This window comes from Danio rerio, chromosome 12 (assembly GCF_049306965.1).
Source record: "Danio rerio strain Tuebingen ecotype United States chromosome 12, GRCz12tu, whole genome shotgun sequence".
Taxonomy (NCBI): domain Eukaryota; kingdom Metazoa; phylum Chordata; class Actinopteri; order Cypriniformes; family Danionidae; genus Danio; species Danio rerio.
In genome coordinates, this window is record NC_133187.1 from 21,515,491 (window position 1) to 21,536,007 (window position 20,517).

General features: G+C 36.5%; 1 protein-coding gene and 1 long non-coding RNA gene across 4 annotated transcripts in view; one reads left to right on the plus strand and one right to left on the minus strand.

The window, feature by feature from the left end:
* shisa9a (shisa family member 9a) overlaps positions 1 to 20,517 on the minus strand; it is a 77,329-nt gene that overhangs the window by 51,081 nt on the left and 5,731 nt on the right.
* LOC103909105 (uncharacterized) lies at positions 16,801 to 20,461 on the plus strand. Of its 3 annotated transcripts, none has more exons than XR_012387970.1 (6): positions 16,801 to 16,859; positions 16,987 to 17,048; positions 17,522 to 17,588; positions 18,387 to 18,439; positions 18,550 to 18,665; positions 19,259 to 20,461. It is a non-coding gene; the product is annotated as an uncharacterized lncRNA (long non-coding RNA). The 3 variants fall into 3 exon arrangements; XR_012387972.1 differs by having other exon boundaries at positions 18,392 to 18,439; XR_012387971.1 differs by lacking the exon at positions 16,987 to 17,048.

A 20,517-nucleotide genomic window follows, 5' to 3' on the forward strand; every position in this document is an offset into this window, starting at 1 on the left:
TTGCCCAGTGATATGTTGATCTAAGGATTAGAAGCTCTGTGTTTTTGTGCTAGCAAGAGCGTGTCCACCATGACAACTGATACAGTCAGTCATGTAGGGAGAGGAAAAGCCACAAGGAATAATTCAAATCAGTGCATATGTGAACAACTGACAGGTGGTTTCGGATTGATGTCATTCAATAGGTGCTAACAGAACCCCTTTCATTGGTGCTTGTTGTCATTGTGCTGTCAACCCGTGTGAGTGTTTGATTAAAAATGTTCTGAAACACCGGAATTCAATTCTCTTTGGTGTCACATCAAGGTCTTCCACATGCATGTTGTCTGTCTTGGGTGGTGGCAGCTATCAGTTTGAAAAAGTAGTGAACATTTCTAAACAGACGGATATCTTGGAAATGGAGAGGAGCATAACAAAAGTTCTCTCTAGCTTCCCTGCTTTCCTGGATCAGTATATCTATAGCTTTCCTTCCTCTTCATCAATTCTTTAGACACTCAAGGCCTACTAAGTGATGATAGTTCATCCCAAAATGGAAATTTATTCAATATTTACTCAAATATAGATATTTTAAGACGATTGGAAACTGCTAGACATTGACATCCATTCATTTTGCTTTGGCTTAGTCCCTTTTTTCATCAGAGGTCGCCACAGCGAAATGAATCACCAATTTATCCAGCATATGTTTTACTCAGTGGACACCCTTCCAACTGCAACCCAGTATTGGGAAACATCCATACACACTTATTGTACATTCGCACACATCCACTACAACCAATTTCAAGAGTTCACACTTAGCTGATGATTGATTATAAAGCTTGTTTTGCATACTGTCCTGTCCTGTGAGAGAGCCCTGAGCTTATGAGATCCTCAAGCCCTGGGCCTTCTCCTGTTTGCAGGGTGAGAGGGGAGTTTGAACTCAGGTAGATCTCAATGAACTGAATGGATGACTGAGGAGAGGTGTACTCACTAAGATTTTGACTATGGTATCAATTTTGTGTGTTACTTAGGGTGCGTGTTATTTGGACAGTAGGAAGAAACCGGGGAACCCGGGGAAAACCCACGTAAGCACAAGGGGAACAATCGAAACTGTCACACAGAAATGTCATCTGGTTTAGTAGGGACTTAAACCAGAAGCATTCATTGAAGTGAGGCAACAGTGCTAATCACTGGGCCGCCATGTCGCACATCTGAAAAAGGAGGGAAAGTCACTTACTGCAAAGAAAATTCACTTACTGTATGTCTTTGGATGGGGGGGGGGGGGGGGGGGGGGGGGGGGTGAACCAGAGCACCCGAAGGAGCCCCACGCCAACACAGCGACTTTCTTGCTGTAAGGCGACAGTGCTGACCACTGAGCCACCATGCTCCATTGACATTCATAGTATTCAACAGCTTTCAACATTCTTTAAAAGATCTTATTATGTTCATCTAAAAAAGGTCAAACAGGTTTGGAACAAGTGGAGACATGAATTACAATGTTAAAAACAACTCAACAAATGCAGCTGAATCAAAAACTAATATACAATGCTTTGTGTGCGAATGAATAGTTTTATATGGATAATGTTGTTAAATGCTTTGAAGCTGTTTCTAACTCATTCATTTTTATTGCCAATCGAAACAGTGGCTATTTACATAGGACCCTAAAAGATGTAGTTTATTCCAAACTTAAAATTCTGTTATCATTTACTGTATACTGTAACTCAGGGGTGTCCAAACTCAGTCCTGGCGGGCCGGTGTCCTGCATAGTTTAGTTCCAACTTCCTTCAACACATCTTTCTGGAAGTTTTTAGTATACATAGAAAGAGCTTGATTAGCTGGTTCAGGTGTGTCTAATTGGGGTTGGAACTAGACTTTAGAGGACACCCCCTGCTGTAAAGGGTAACAACATACATAACATACATATATGGTGCTTACCAATATATCAACAAAAGAAATAAACGAAATAGGTTGGATACAAAGTTTTTTTGCATATATATTTGGGTTTTGTAAATGCTAAATAAAAAAATATTAACATCATTCATTCATTCATTAGTTTTCCTCTGGCTTAGTCCCTTTATTAATTTAGGGTCGACACAGCGGAATGACCCGCCAACTTATCCAGCACATGTTTTTACACAGCGGATATGCTTACAGCCGCAACCCATCACCGGGTAACATCCATTCACATACATTCACACATATACACTACAACCAAATTGGTTTATTTAATTCACCTGTAACACTTTGGACTGTGGGGAAAACTAAAGCACCCGAAGGAAACCCACGTGAGCACAGGGAGAACATGCAAACTCAACACAGAATTGCCAACTGATCTAGCCGGGACTCGAATCAGCAACCTTCTTGCTGTGAGGCAACAGTGCTAACCACTAAGCCACCGTGTCACCTAATTCTTAACATTTTAAGTCAAATTTAGCATCATGATTGGTATAGAATTACTAGGGAATCATTAGAGTTTATATTTTCATAGTTGTTTTTACATATAGATAGGCTGGACCAAGTAATTATAAAAAATAAAGTGATGGATGACATAAGCAATCAGGAACTTACATATTGAAGAATTTTACAAAAGTATGAAAGATATTGAAGATTTTATAGCAGAATCAAGATTGTTTTTACTGATTGGGAAACAGCACGATTTGACAATGACCTCTGTGACCCATGCTTCCTAGACCGCTACACTAAAAAACAACAGATAATGGATCTTGTCTACAAGACGAGACTGGCAAAGTTTTATTTAACATCTTCCATTCCTATAATAAGAAATTATAATAGGAAATTATTAAAGAAAATATTTAATAAAGCCACCATTTCGGGCAAATGAATTATCCTTCTCAATTGTCCTGCAAGACTTTATTCTTCTGTTATCTGTTTATTAGAACTAGCGCATCGAAGATGGTATTTCCTGGTGACAATGGGCACCAGGGTTCCGCGCGCAAAGTAAAATTAGCTTTGGCATCAAGAAGCAGACCTGTGCGAGTCCCGTTTCAGTGACGCACATCAGATGGCCACATGTCCCTCTTCCCCCAATGTGCTGGAAGAAATAGGCTGGCAGCCTGTCCTCTGGGTGTGAAATCAGAGCCAGTTCTCCTTGGTGGAGTTCTCTGAGCGTGGGGAGACCATGCTGACCTGAATGCAATCCCGGTGGGGGGGGGCTTCTGCCATTGTAGCATGGCAGCAATGGTGGTTACAGTCTCTGAGCCAACAGAAATATGCTGCTTGCCTCGAGGAGCGTGAACCGTGGCCCAGTAAATGGGATGGGATGGTGCCTTAGGTGGGGGGCCGATATGTTGCGACGAGTACACACGTTCTGTTTTTAGATGTAGCCAATGATTGCATCAGACGAAAAGGATGCAATAAAGAGCAAAAAATGGCTTATGCTTTGATTGTAAACAATACTATTTTTATTAATATTATTATTATTATTATTATTATTATTATTATTATTATTATTATTAAGTTAGCTATTCATTTTTGGATGTCTTATTGGAAATCATTAAATAATATGGCAAATTACTGAAGAATTCCTCTTCAAATTGTTGTCTTGGTCCATATTTATCAAGCTTATCAAAGTGAATGATTCTTTAGGAAAGTAAGGATTTAAGGATTCTTAAATGAAAGTTCTTTAGGAGTGGGATTTGGGGACACATTTTGTACAAGATAAATCATATACATGAATTAGCCACTTTTCTGCTAACACACACACAAACAGTTTTATTTTTATCTCATAAGATCAGACTGGTATTATATTTAGGGATGTACAGATCAGATAACATGATCGGAAATCGGGACCGATTGCATGGTTTCAGACTCAATTGGAATCGGACGTTATCTCCCGATATCGCTCCTCTGACCTCTAAAGTTGCTTTAGCGACAGCTACTAGAGGCCATGGTCTTTAGCCTCCTTGTTAGACCTTGTTGTTCATAATGTATTTGAGAACACTTGTGGTGCTCTTGAGTTGGGATAGGGGTTGGGTTATGGACAGGTTTGGTGGTGTGGGTAGGTTTAAGGGAGGGTTAAGGTATAGGGAATTGTCGGCAGTGTATTTACAAATGTAATTACAGAAGTTAATTACAGATGTAATTAAATAAAGGTTTTAAAGCAAGCATAAGTACCAATAAATACATGTATTTACACAATTAGTACATTGTAACAAACTACTAATTCATGTGTAAATACATATTAGTTAAGGCCACTTAATATAAAGTGGGACCTTTTTAAGAATATCCTTAAATAAGGAAATCTATTAAGTGATTGGTCTATGCTTATGTTGTCATCCAAAATCCAAAATATATGACACTTAAGATTTAGTCCTGCACCTCACTTAAATTATGATTATTTAATAACTTTATAGCACCATTTTAAGCATTTTTTACTACCAATTTAATTCTTAGCAGTGTCCTTGGAAATCATTTTACAGGCCTTTTTTATTTGTTTCACATTTTTTTGTTTTCAAGAGGCAAAGGGGATTTAATAAATCAAAGAAATAAAATTGTAGTATATCTTTAATTTTTCATTTCTTTTTATTAAAATATCCTTTTTGAAGCAAATAAAAATAATGATTATGCTCCAAGTTTACCACTGTTAAATATGTAATTCAGCATAACAACTTACTAAGATTCATTTGATTAACAATTACAAGATTATATTTAATGATTTAAACATTCAAATATGAACATATGAAATGAAATAATTATTGCTATTGTTTAAAAATGAAGGAAATATAAAAGATGTTTAGATGTTTTGAAAATACCTTTTAGAATATTACTTTTTGTTGTGTTTTGTTAGCACTTTTATTGGTGCCAAGCATGGCTATAACTATGTCAAAAGCTTTGATAAAGTTTTGATAACAAAATATATGTCAGCATTTTTAAAGGACATAAAATTACATTAGCACATAACAATATTTAATAATAGCATTTCAAAGAGCTCACATATCATTTGATGATAAATCAACTCGCCCTCTCACAACAGAGAAGTCATTTTTTAACATTTCAGTCTTTGGCTTTTATGAAAATGGAGCAGGAGTAAAGTTGAAAGTTAGACATCTATTTGATGGCTTAAATAATAACGTGTGTCTATATCAAACCAGATTTCTGCAATGAGAGATCTCAGCAGAAAGACATGCTTGAAGAAGGACAATTCGATGTAAATTGACTTATTGCAAGCAGTGCCAGCAGGAAGAATAATCATACGGATGAAGAATGTAATATGTAAGCACAAATCCATTCTGCTCTCTCCGCTTTTTGGGGTTTTGTATCAAATTATGTGCTTGTTAAGTTGTGACGTATGAAATAATGTTTCTGGGTCCAAGTCTCTACTCATCAGAAGTAATAGTAATTTTCACATTTTGCATCACATTGTTTAAATAGCAAATCCATTTGTGCCACTTTGTGGACTCATAGGCGTGCTGGTCCAAAATAGAGATATGTTAAATCGCATTGTTAGTGCTTTGGTATTTTGAGGAACTGAAATAGACAGCGCTATTGACCAACTATAAGCTGGTCTAAAATCCAGCGCAGAGCACGCTAGTTATGTTCCTATGCGGGTCCAAACACGTACACATTGCTTAATACACACAGGATATACAGCAAATACACACATATCTTTACATATGAAAAAATAAATAAAGGATTAAAATGTTACCAAAATTATTATTTTCAACATAAATATAAAAACCACTGCCTCCATGCCTTCTTCATGCCACCATGCCTTTTTTCAGTTCATTCATCACAATTTGCATTTGTATAATGTCAATATTATGAGTAACATTCTTTATTATATGCATATTTATATTTGTTTTAATAAAAACAAGTTTAGATTTGACCACCTGTCAGGATTTGGAGATGTATGCATCACCATTTGGGTGTATAGGAATAGGAAGTGTGTTTGGATAAAACTCTTTTGACCACACTTTGTTAATATTGTTCATTTATTCCTTTGCTGGAAATTAGAACTGAATTTAGAAATAGTTTTGAAACAAATATTTACGCTTAACAAACTAAATTAAACATGTAGGCTAATTAATGACTTCCTTATCGACAAAAGGAGTAAAGTAAAGAGTAAAAGTAAAGAGAAAGAGAAAGCAAAGAGGCCGAATGGAAAGGCCTGTTCTTTATCCTCGTGCTGCAGATGGTCTGTTAAATGTTTTCTCGCTAGTAAAGCACTCAGTTTTTCTACTTACAAAGTCCACCATGTAAAAAGGGAATGCGGCATGATGGGACGCAACTGAATCTTAAAATCAACTCTGATTTGTTTAATGCATGTTATGCTCAAAACACATCCATAATTCATTAAGAGAATGAGCACAACCCTGTTAGACCATGCGCCAGGACGCAGAGCACATTTTTCCATCCATAAAATAGCAATGCCCCAAATGCTTTTGCGCCATGAGTTTTTGACTTTGTCATGCAGGGAATTCTGGGAAAAATCTATTTAAAGTTATTAACTGTATTGACATTATTCTTCAATGTGTAAGTGCGGTCGTTTTTGCTATTGTTTTAGTACTTCAGATTAAGCTGCCTATAGGAGAAATGACTTGGAATAATAATCTGCAGAAAATGGTCAAACTACTTGCTCTACTAACAAGTGTTTGCATGATTATACAGACAAAGCAGAATAATATAATAAGAAAATAATAGTTTGCAACATTAAGCAAGAGAACGAGCTGTTTTTAATGTCTAAAAAGGAATGGAAGTGAATGAGACCAGAAGTCTCGGGCCATATAGTTTCAAATGGCTGCGCCTGCTCGTATGCGGAGAATACGGTGAATATATTAAGGTAACTGTACAGGTTACATATTTTTACAGTAAAAACGCTACAGTGCAATTTGTAACCTGTACAGTTTCCCTAATATCTAGCATTTTACAGTTGTTATCGTAAAATGTTTTTTTTTTTTTTTATCACAGCCATTTTTACGATGTCCAATCTTTGGAATTTAGGTGAAATCTGATTGAAATAAATTAAAACAACAAAAAAAATGTGTTAGATATAGACTTATTTGATAAATTTTTTACAGTGTGCATCCTAAACACCAATGTTTTAAGAATTTATAAAAATGGAATCTGACCATCTGAGATTAGGTATGGATATAAACATTCAATTCAATTCAATTCAGCTTTATTTGTATAGCGCTTTTACAATGTAGATTGTGTCAAAGCAGCTTCACATAAATGGTCATAGTAACTGGAACAGTGTAGTTCAGTTTTTAGTGTTTAAGATATAAACATTACAATCATGAATTTTAATGTACTATATGCGTTTATTATTACCATATGTTGTTCACTTTTCATATCATATCAGTGAGCATCTGGACCAAAAAACGGTGATGCATGACTTCAGTCTTAACAAGCGGATGAGTTTTATACAGAAAAGGTAAGGTCCATATACAGAACAAACAGATGTGTCATCTGCACCTGCATACTTGTAAGCAGCCCTTCGTTTCGGATGTTTGCATTGGCGCACAGCTCAGAACAAATACAGCGTAATAGATTTCTGCTGTTTCTTTTGGGAAACCCCATTAAGGTAATTAGTTTGAGCTGTGGCACTGAAAAAGCTCCACTTCATCTGCAAGGTTCAGTTGCTCGATGCACTGTGGGAGGAACTGCTTTTGTTCTTTAATTCAGGTCACTGATATGCTGAATTTAACATCCTGTACTGTACAATGATGGAAATCACACTGGGCTTAAGTCTTGATTATTTCATAGCGAAAAAAAAAAAAGAAAAGAATTACCAACATTCTGTATTCAATAGTTATTTCCTCCTCTTTCTTCTTAAAGCCATGGGTACTCTCGTAATGCCAAGCTGTGATGGTAATGGAGCACAGTACTGTGTCTTCCCGAATCCAGGATCATTGCAGAAAAAGGGTCTAGTAATTCTGCACTTTCAGTGAGGTAACTAGACCTCTTTGATGGGATCATTCAGCACACGGTGGGTGAGCATCTGGATTGTCGGCTTCACAGAGAAGGAGTATGAACAGATAAAAATGGCAGAAAAATGATTTTACTGAAAGTTCAAACAAACAGCGCTGGGTAGTATCTAAGTACATTTTTAAATGCAATTTCATCTAATCACTTTTTTTGGCATCTAATGAAATAATCCAAAATAAGTATTTAATCAGATTTAAAAAAGTAATAAGATTATATTGCATCTTAAAATTACATTTCAGTTACTATTTTGTGGATAACATGTAGATTACATTTACATTAAATCATATGGCAGATCCATTTCTAAAGTGACTTATACAGTAAATGAGGACAATAGAGGTAACCAAATCAACAACAGGTCAACAACAACCTGATAGATTCTAAAAACGTATGGCAACATTATTTTGAAACATTTGAGCAAACATACTCAACTAGTTCATGTGACATATTTCTATTATTGTTTGTGATATATGTAATATCTGAGTATACGCATGCCAATTTACATTCATTCATTTTTCTTCAGCTTTTCTTCAGTCTCTATTTCAGAGGTTGCCACAATGGAATCTACCACCAACTATTCCAGCACATGTTTATACAGCGAATTCCCTTCCAGCCGCAACCCAGTATTGGAAAACACCCACACACGCTCATTCACACACACTCACCCACTTTAGTCTATTAAATTCACCTATACCACATGTCTTTGGATTGTGGGGGGAATTGGAGCACCCGGAGGAAACCCACGCCAACACAAGGAGAACATGCAAACTCCACAAAAAAATGCCAACTGATCCAGCCAGGACTCGAATCAGTGACCTTCTTGCTGTAAGGCAACAGTGCTAACCACTGAGCAATTGTGGTGTCCTGCCATTTTACAGTGTATGTAAATACTATGACAGGCCACAGTTAGTCTAACGCTGAAAGCTGTGTGTAAACCTTCAAAACCAATGAGCCTTTTATATTAGGATGCGTTTGCTTGTACTATTATTTGAAAAGACGAGGTAAACTCTTCCCAAGCAAGGGGAGTTGCTTAATTAATTCATTTAAAAGCACAGCATGTAATTTTTGCCACTATAGGTCACATATTCACAACAAAGGCATAATTTGACTATGCCATGACTGAGTGTGGAATTACTAAAGTTTATGTCTTCATTGCATTTACTGGATTTCTGCAATCGTGCTTAGGAATAAGCTAATCTATTCAAAATGTATTGTCATGGTAGTATGAAACAGAGAAAGGCTGACAGATTTCAAAAGCTCAATCCCAATTCTATTTTTGTACACCTTCCCCTTCCTCATTGGCCCTTGAAACAGAGTGTGAAGGGGATAGGCTTCAAAAATTTCCCCTAAGAAATAGGACACCACTACAGCACCTGCACATGTCATGTCATCACGATCGCATGCTTCATATGAGATCAGACAACTGCTGTAGTTATTCCAGTAGTGTTATTTTTTGGTTTTTACCTTCAAGACATCACTGAAGGCATATATTATGTTATCAATAAGATTGTAACTGTACTGCGCATTTACACAGTGGCCATATTCATCTATGCAAACAAACCAAAAACAACATTAACATTATGGCAGACACTGTAAAAAGGTCATTCCCACCCACTAGACTTTTCTGACAGGGTATTCCGATAGCAAAATTTAGCGGTTTTTATTTTACCTTTTTTTAAAAAGCATGACCGTAAAACACTTGTATTAAAATGTGTTTGTTTGAAGTAAAACTTCATAATAATTACAAATAAATACTAATTTGTGGATCTCCTGACTTCCGGGTGCAGCTATGCTGCCGTTGTGGCTGGGATTTTCTGGGACATTTTCTTACTCCTTGGTTTCAAGTGTGGTTCTAAAAAATCTCCTTTTCAAGAGTTCACACTGATGAATGATTATAAGCAAGTTTGGCATGCTGTTTCGGGAGAGAGCCCTGAGCTCAAAAGGTCCTTGAGCCCTGGGCTCCCTCCCATTTGCAGGGCGAGAGGGGAGCTTTGACCTTAGGTAGATCTCGACAACTCCCCCTTTGATAAGAGCTGAAGACTAAAATGACTGCTATGAAGAGATATGCTGCGGGATGAGAGATTGACTGTAGTGCTGAATTTAGATTGATCATTTAACTTGTAGTGCATGTTTTTGGAATGTGGGAGGAAACCAGAGAACCCGGGGAAAACCCATGCAAGCACCGGAAGAACATGCAAACTACGCACAGAAACGACAGCCGGCCTGTAAAAGGATTAGATCCTGTGACGTTCTTGCTGTGAGGCAACAGTGCTAACCACTGGGCCACCGTGCCGCCCTATGAAGGGAAAGGTCGAGAAGTAAGGGGATTCTTCAAATCAAAGATGACTTAAGTGAGAAACACTGGATCTTTATAGTGGGTTAGGAATGGCCTGATTGGTGGATTATACATAGGTAATGCAGACCCAGTCGTGTTCAATCATAATCACGTGATCCTCTTGAAATTAGTTTATAAATAAACTCAACTTCGAGGGCGATCTACCCTTCCGCTTAGCCCTATGCCTTCAAGCTAAAGAGAGTTGGGACAAGGGCTAAGGGGTAGAATTGGTATTGGGCCAAAGTGAAACCCGAGCGCTGAAGCAATTGCTGAAGAGAGACAAGCATGCACAGCACAAAACAGAACAGCTTTTATTATGCCACAGTCCACCACTTCAGGTTCTTCCAGTTGTGATTTTTATCATACTAAACACATTTTAGGATTCGGTTATATTGCTGCTAGGTGCCACAAAATACAACACAAAACAAATTAAAATGTGTTTTTGTGTGTGTGTGTGTGTGTGTGTGTGTTTGTGTGTGTGTGTGTGTGTGTGTGTGTGTGTGTGTGTGTGTGTGTGTGTGTGTGTGTGTGTGTGTGTGTGTGAAATCAAACCTAGAAATTGAAGGTGTACTGGGTCTTTGTCATTGGTTAAAATTGCTCATTTTTTTTAGGATTTTAACATTCTTTAAAACATTTGGGATAGTAAGTACAAAAGTCAGCAAAATATTTAACAGTGTTCCAATAGTTTTTCAGGATATTTTAATAAAAAAATATTATATATTGTGATGTTAATCGTTAATAAACTGGCTTGGCAATTGGAATAATTTAAGGGACACCCATAAAAATGTCTGCTTTGCACTTTGTCAAACATGCACTAAGGGGAATCAAAGAATTAATTAAAAACGTTAACCAATGTCAGTCAAGTCAGTTCGTGTTGACTGATTGTATTTTTAAAGATACTGATGAATGGTACCAAACAAAAATTGTTTGACGATGCTTATGATGAAGAATTTGATTAATCTGTTCTAATTTCATTCATCTAATTGCATTCAGACAAGTTGAAGTAATCTAAAAGTAATCCAAAGGTAGTCAAGTAACAATATATAATGAGTAATCTAGAATGTATAACCGGATATAAATTCATTTACAGATTACAATTATTACGCAATCGATCAGCACTGCAAATGACAATAAATAAACCTACAACAAGATATAATGTTTCCATCTTGTATACCCTTAAATCTTAAAAAATATATAGAGTTATAAGAGAGAATACAGTCTGCAATCTAACGCTGATGTTGTTTCCTTTCAGTCAGGTGTTCCTAAAAGAAACATGATTTTTTTAATGAGAAAAACATTTTAATAATGTAAAGAAATTTTTTTTTCCACAATAAAGCACCCTTAAGGCAGTGGAAAGATTGCATGAAAGCATTAATTTCTTTATATTCAAAACCACCTGAGAGACAAGAGTGTAGGTGCAAAGCAGGTGGATAAATAAAACATAAAAAAACTTCAGACTAAACAGTTGTTCTGAAATATTATCACATAAATAGATTCTTAGGTTGGTAAATGTCCATCCCACAGACGCATAAGGATAAATCAGTAATATAGTGATCTAGAGATGACCTTGAATCTAACTAAGCTTTACACAGGCTAATAATTGCCGCATTTATCATATGCACGTCTTTTGTTATCTCATGTTGAAAGAAATCTCATGGTCACGCTAAAAGCAAGAATTGATAATCTTCTGCTGGCATTCATTCAACATCAAAAGACGGGAACTTTTATCAGTATTAGGCTTTATTCTTATCTGCATTCAAATTCATAATTAAAATAATCACATCTTTAATGTATCTTTAAGCTTTAAAAAAATCTTTCTGTTTCAATTACAATGTTCTGCCACTCAATTCAGAAAACCTAGGTTGAGGAGATCCTCTGTATGATGGCTATAAGTGCTGCTCTGTAAGTTCTTTTGAATTCAGGTCAAATCATTAGCTCAAACAGAATAACCTGGAGGAGCATGTATTAAATCGCTGAGGTCAGAGGTTAAAAGCAGTCCACATAATTACACTCGGGTTTATGGATTTAAAGGCAGTACAGCAAGAATAATGATCATGATCTGTAAAGATGAGGTGTGCCAAACTCTTTGAATGTTCTTTCGCTGATAGTTCTTCTGACAATCCTCATATATTAGTGATTTCAGTGTAAAATGTACAAATCAACTTGTTCCTACTTAAGTGATGTAAAACCAACTCAGCTTTTTTTATTTTTGATGATTCTACCGTATCATTCATCATCAGAATTTGGCGTCAACAACCTGAAAGCATGGATCTCTCCTGCTTTGCATCAACAGTTCAGGCTGGTGGTGGTGGTGTAATACTGTGGTGGATATTTTCCTGGCAAAATTTGGGCCCATTGGTACCAATTGAGCATCAAGTCAATGCCACAGCCTACCTGAGTATCGTTGCTGACCATATCCATCCCTTTATGACCACAGTGTACAGCAGGATAACGTGCCATGTCATAAATATATGTTGGTTATCGGATTTCAACATTATACAGTAGATTTTCATTTGAGTAAAATAATTTCTTGTTACAATGTATATTGCTTCTTGCTGTGATGCGACACTGTGCCGCCGTGCCACCCTATATACATAACTTGTCAGCTTAGTCCCTTTATTAATCCGGGGTCGCCACAGCAGAATGAACTGCCAACTTATCCAGCACATGTTTGTTGCGCAGCGGAAGCCCTTCCAGCTGCAACCCATCTCTGGGAAACATCCATACACACACATACACTATGGACAATTAAGCCTACCCAATTCACCAGTACCGCATGTCTTTGGACTGTGGGGTAAACACAGCACCCGGAAATAGCACCCGGAGGAAACCAACGCAAACATGGGAAGAGCATGCAAACTCCACAAAGAAATGCCAACTGACCCAGCCGAGGCTCAAACCAGCGACCTTCTTGCTGTGGTTTCAAAGAGAAACTTAATTAAGCACATTTTACTTTATAGCATACATGAAATTTACTTTAACTTGAAATTTGAAAACCTGAAAAGTTAAATTTACCTGCGCAAAAACTTAGCATTAAAACACATCACATTTTACTTAAGTAAATGTTGTTAATTAATAGTAGCTATCCAAAAAGTTTAAATTATTCACTATTTACTCATCCTAAAGAGCTTCCAAACCTTAACAGGTTTCTTTATTTTGTCGAACACTAAGAAAGATATTTGGGAAAAAAAGTAAAACCATTATGTAACCATTGATTTTAATTGTAGAACAAAATACTCAAATACTATGGAGGTCATGGGTTTCCAGCATTCTTTTTGAGTTTAACAGAAGAAAGAAACTCATAAGTGTTTACAAAAAGTGAACAGTGTGTATGATGAAAATTTTTGGCTTGGTGTCAACCATCCCTTTCTTAAAAATAATTTCTTATTTAAAACCATTTGAGATAACAGGTGTAGAGCAAGTGAATAAATTAAATAAATAAATCAAATGAATCATATGAAAAGGGTTTTTCACATCATAAAAATAGTCTATATCATGCAAAAAGCCATAATTAAAAACAAAACACCACACTCTTCATGATAAAAGTTACAAAAAAGCAATTTGCATAGATGCCATGGAAGAACCATCTTATCAAAACCACATTGTTCCTAATGCAAAAACCAATAATCTAAAAAAAACTATTATCAACTATACAGAACCTTCAGTGAAATGCAAAGCTTCCATGAAGGTTGGGGTTTATTCATATTTAAAACCATTTCAGAGGCTACAGTGCAGGTGCAAAGCAGGTAGATACATACAAAAATAAAGCAAAACTGCTTCAGACTCATATGAAAAGGCTCTTTCACAGTATAAAAATGGTTCTATTTAGTAAAAAGTCCAAAAAGACCTTTCAGCTTCTATATAGTAAAGCTCAATTCTTTATGCAACCATAAAAAGAGTTCAATTTAGCAAGAACAGTGTTACTGCTAAAAGCTCAAAACCCACAATTCTATTGCTCTTAGAAAAAAAATCTAAGAAACGTCTATATATTATTGCTCAGCCTTTGTTCTTTATGAAGAAAATTGCATTAAAATCATCTCAGCTTCAAAAACTAGCGACGTCTACATACGAATGGCAGTAAAGGAAAAGTGGCATTATACAATTAGATGAAAGAGAAATTTCTCCATCTACTCGCACACATCCTCAGTGGCGACAAAAATAAATCCCTCTTTGGAGAGCTTTGATATTCTCACTGTATATTGTGTTATTTCAACACTGATATATTTACTGAGTTGACGTAATCAGAATTGCAACAAATGAGTATTTAAACATATATGACAGTCATTCATTTCATATGGTTTGCTCCTGGTGGTAAACAATGGCAAACACACAACTGTAGCAACAGCCCACATCAGTGACCAGAAATAGGCTTCTTTCACAACAGCTTTGTGCTTTCAGCATCTGTTTTATCTTATATACACACACACACACACACATATATATATATATATATATATATATATATATATATATATATATATATATATATATATATATATATATATATATATATATATATATATATATATATATATATATATATATATATATATATATATATATATATATATATATATATATATATAAGATCATAAATCAATGCTTTTTTTCAATTCATAAAACAATGCTTTGATATATATATATATATATGGGCTAGGCAGTGGCACAGTAGGTAGTGCTGTCGCCTCACAGCAAGAAGGTCGCTAGGTCGCTGGTTCGAACCTCGGCTCAGTTGGCGTTTCTGTGTGGAGTTTGCATGTTCTCCCTGCCTTCGCTCCGGTTTCCTCCGGGTGCTCCGGTTTCCCCCACAGTCGAAAGACATGCGGTACAGGTGAATTGGGTAGGCTAAATTGTCCGCAGTGTGTGTGTGTGTTTGTGAATGTGTGTGGATGTTTCCCAGAGATGGGTTGTGGCTGGAAGGGCGTCCGCTGCATGAAAACTTGCTGGATAAATTGGCGGTTCATTCCGCTGTGGTGACCCCAGATTAATAAAGGAACTAAGCCGACAAGAAAATGAATGAATATATATATATGTATATAATGACAAATAAGCAGTGAAAATTTGCATTTGTATTTTTGTTTAGTTTGAAGTGTGATGTTTGAGAAAATTAAAAGAAGTCACTAACTTTATCTATTCTTTCAGTTTTTTTTATATTACTGAATACTGTAAAAATATCTGTAAATTAGCAGTTTTCCATATCTTGTCATTCATATTTTGCATTCATTCATTTTCTTCAGCTTAGCCTCTTGTTCATCAGGGGTTGCCTGACCCGCCAACTTATCCACAATATGTTTTTGGCAACGGATGCCCTTCCAGCTGCAACCCAGTACTGGGAAACACCCATACACACTCATTTACACACACACTACGGCCAATTTAGTTCATCCACCTCACATGTACCGCATGTCTTTGGACTGTAGGGGGAAACCGGAGCACCCGGAGAAAACACACATGATCCCATGAAGAACATGCAAACTTCACACAGAAATGCCAACTGGTCCACCGGGGACTCGAACCAGCAACCTTCTTGCTGTAAGGCGACAGTGCTAATAACTGAGCCACCGTGCCACCATTCATGTTTAATTATTTTTCAACATTTATTTATGCTTTTGAATTGTCTTTTGAAACCTTAACTTTCTTCCAACAGCTTTTATCCTTGAGAAGTTTTTAAAAAAGTGACTTTTAATAACATTTTTAATAGTTTAAAGTGATATATTTTCTGGGTTAGTGTTGTATATTATGTTTCAAAACCTTGTAATAAACTGCCACTTACTCAATTTGCTTCAGCTTAGTCAAAGTCCCTTTAAGACAAGTCATTTCACTCGGCGGGCATCTTTAAAATGCCTCTCAGGCAATATGTTCAGGCATTCTGTCTGACTGTGGTAACATAAAAATTCTTCAAAAACTGTTTGCCAAGCTTATGGTTACATTACACTCTAAAAAACGCTGGGTTGGTTTTTTAACCCAAATGCTGGGTTGAGACTGCTGGGTAACAAAATTGGGTTGATTCAACCCAATTTGGGTTGAAAATCGATCTTTATCTATAACCCAGCAGTGCTGGGTTGGGAACGCGGACGTGAAAGAGAGCACGCACGTCACGTCAACATGCAGGGACATCAACGTGAGAAACCGCCATTTTCTTTGCGCTGTCTTTGAGGGGAAGCGAGTGAAATTCTGTGTGAGAAGTAAGTTATTTAGTGTGTATTTAACAATTTTCATAAGAAATAACACACTTAGTTTACTTAGTATAATATACACGCGCTTTTTTTTCTGTTTCTCCGCCTTATGGCCGACTTGTTGCTCCGCCTCACGCTGACCTGTGCTCGCCTTATGGCTGAACTGTTGCTCCCAGTCCGCCTGACGAGCCACCTGTTTCTCCGGATCTGTTTCTCCGCCTAACGGCGACCTGTTTCTCCGGACCTGTTTCTCCGCCTAACGGCGACCTGTTTCTCCGGACCTGTTTCTCCGCCTAACGCCCGAGCTGTTGCTCCGCCTAACGCCTGACCTGTGCTCGCCTCACGCCCGACCTGTTGCTCCGCCTCACGCCCAGCCTGTTGATCGGTGGACGGGTAAGCGCGCATGGCATCGGAAGGAGCTCGAAAAGTATAAGGTAACTAATGAAACTAACGTGAAGCATGTTTGATGACCACTTTATAAACACAACACCTAGGATAATTTAGGAGCTTTTTATTGTAATAAAATGCCTTTTGAATGACACAGATTTTTATGTTGGCTAGGTGATGACAGTAAGTAACGTTACTGTGATTTGTGATCTTTCTGGGGTGTTAACTGTAAAGCAGTAAGTAGTATTTTTACTCTTGTATTTCTTAAGTTTGTTCATGGATTTTTGTGACAATACTTTGATGCATAAGTGTTGAATTCAGCTTCTAACAATGTTTTTTTTTTAATCAAAATATATACAATAATTGTCCTGCTCTGCATGTACATTTTGTTTAGCTGTACGTCTGTACATTGAATAGCAAATGTTATTAATTTACTATGAGCATTTTACATTCTAGACGTGATTTGAGCTATCTTTAATTAATCCTGTATGTAAGGGTCGTTTCATGCTAACAGAAATGTCTGAGCTAAGGCTAATTCCAACCTAATCATCTTCGACTGCAAAAAGAAAAAGTTTGACCACCGTTTTATGTGACACCCTGGATAATTATTACCATTTAGGAGTATTTTTGTGATATAGTGACTTTTGGCTAACATGATCTTTTTTTACTTAATTTTGCTTAAACGCTTTTATCTGTTATTCTTTTTCAGATGGATAATTGCGTGAAAATCAAACTAAAAGAATGCAATCTTGAGGAGTTAATCCCCACATTTGAAGGTATGTAATAATATTTTACTTGGTTCATTGTAATCATTAGGGCTGCCCTTGTCTAAACATTTGTCTGGTTGACTTGTGATGTTCATTTGAAGCATTAGTTGAATAATTACAGATTTATTAATAAACCATTTATTCATTAATTCATTTTCTTTTTGACTCAGACCCTTTATTAATCTGGGGTCGCCACAGCGGAATGAACCGCCAACTTATCCAGCATATTTTTTACACAGCGGATTCATGCAGCATACATTGACTTTGCCAGTGTGGACTTTTTTTCTGCAACTAGTGGGTAGCACATTCGCCTCATAGCAACAAGGTCACTTGATCGATCCTTGGCTGGGTCAATAGGCCTTTCTGTGTAGAGTTTGCATGTTCTCCCCGTGTTCGCGTGGGTTTCCTCCAGGTGCCCTGGTTTCCAAAGACGTGGTAAAGGTGAATTAAGTAGACTAAATTGTCAATGGTGTATGTGTGTGAATGAGTATTTGTTTCCCAGTGATGGGTTGCAGCTGAAAGGGCATTCGCTGCATAAAACTTATGCTGGATATGTTTATGGTTCATTCCATTGTGGTTACCCCAGATTAATAAAGCGACAAAGCTAAAAAGAAAATGAATGAATGAATAATAAATTTTTAGTTGACTAATGGTTATTCAATTATTAGGGGGCAGCCCTAGTAATCATTAGCCACTTCAACACTTTAAACTGAGAGATTGAACTCTAATGCCAATTTGTTTTTGTCTGGTTATTTTTTAAAATCTGCTGTTCATGCAACCAGTGACATTCTCTTGTTTTATTTTTAGCACAGGAGCGAACCTTTCCTCGTTTTTAGGTCAATTTGAATACAATTCAGAGGGTAAGGATTCAATTAAAGGTTTCTCGATGCATAATGATGCATTTAATGCATAATGATTGTCTTAGTTATTTTATTAACAATGAAAATGTTATTTTTATGTTTGTTATTAGGGTGGCATGGGGGCGCAGTGGGTAGTGCTGTCGCCTCACAGCAAGATGGTCGCTGGTTTGAGCCTTGGATGGGTTTCCCCTCCACAGTCCAATGACATGCGGTGTAGCTGAATTGGGTAAGCTGAATTGTCCATAGTGTGTGTGTAAATGAGAGTGTGATGGGTTGCAGTTGAAAGGGCATCTGCTGCGTAAAACATAAAAAGATGTCACCCAAGATGTTCATGTCATTCTTTCTTCAGTCAGAAAGATTTTTTTTTAGGAAAATATTTCAGCAATTTTATCCATCTGCATGGACTGAGATTGTGCCTCATTTTTGAAGTTTTTAAAGAAAATTTAAATGCGGCTTCAAATTATACAAATACGGTTGCAAACAGTCCCAGCTCAGGAAGAAGGGTCTTATCTATTCTCATTAAGAAAACACAATTAAATACTTAATAATTTCAAATGCTCATCTTGCCTTACTATTACTTATTAAAAAAAGTTCCTTAGGCAAACCTGTTGTTGCATTGTCATCTTCACTCGGGCCAAAAAATTGCAGCATGGTGTCATGGTCAGTGGTTAACTAATGCCAACACTGGCTGATAGCTTGGTGTGTTATGGCCTTAATTGCTTCTAAAGGTATTTTAGGTGTTCTAAAGTTAACTCTAAAGATATTTAACTTTTACACTTTTGAGTTTTTAATAAATCTTACTTCTATTTATTTTTTCAGATTGGGACCAATATTGCTGAGTATCTTCATCCATTGAATTCAAGAATCTATTGAGTTTCCTCATGTTCTCATCCTTGGAGACCACCACTTCTTTCAAGCCTTTGCTCACGTGCTGTGCTATTTATTATTGCAAAGTACATTACTTGCCAAAGTGGACGTTTGCTATAAAGCATTCTACATCTTTGGTGTGAACTACCCCAAGCAGTGTTCCCTGGTGTGGCAGATTGTGGTTTATGGACATCCTGGGGAGGAGACACTAGCAGTAAGGGTTCTGCTAGCATTAATTTTTGCTGACAAACAGTAATCATTAATACTGTGACCTCACTGCTTCCTTGGATTCTGTGTTCTTTAACTTGTACTTTGGATTGTGGGGGAAAAGGAGCACCCAGAGAAAACCCACACGAACACGGGGAAAACATGCAAACTCCACACAGAAACACCAACTGACCCAGCTGAGGCTTAAACCACCGACCTTGTTGCTGTGAGGCAATCGTACTACCCACTGTGCCACCATGACACCCATTTCTAAAGAATAGTTTTAATAACTCATTTCTAATAACTGATTTCTTTTCTCTTTGCTATGATGACGGCACATAATAATGGACTAGATATTTTTTAAGACACTCTACACTGCAGTTACATTGCAACTAATGTTTCTTACAGACTCTTTTATATCTCAGGATTGATGTTTGCACATGATTGTTCGAGTAAAAGTTAAAAAAAAGTTTTCCTATTTCAAATTTGTTTTAAAATGCTTCCATCCTCAGGTTTCATTTTAACTTTTATATCTCTTTTTTCTTCAAAACTGCATTTACATTGAACTTGATCATCCTTACTGATGATTGCTTTATAGCTCATATATTGATGTTTGCACATAATTGTTAAAGGGAAAGTTATAAAATGTTTTCTTATTTTTTCTTAATATAAAATTAGTATTTTCTTAGTTTTTATTGTTTGTTTTGTTTTTTCAAGCTGTTTGATGCCTTTTCATTATTACTTTCACATATTTTTTTCTGCATTGCAGTTGATGATTTATATGAGAATATGTTGATGTTTGTGCTCAAATTACTTTCTGACTTCAGTCATTTAGATGCATTTTCATTATTACTTCCTTATACTATTGTTTTTCTCTACTCTGCAATAACATTGCAATTGCCTTACTGATGATTCCTGATTTATAAATGATGCAAATGTTTTTGAATGTATTTCAAATATGCATTTTCTTAAGGTAATTTGTCTGATTTCAGTCTGATGCATTG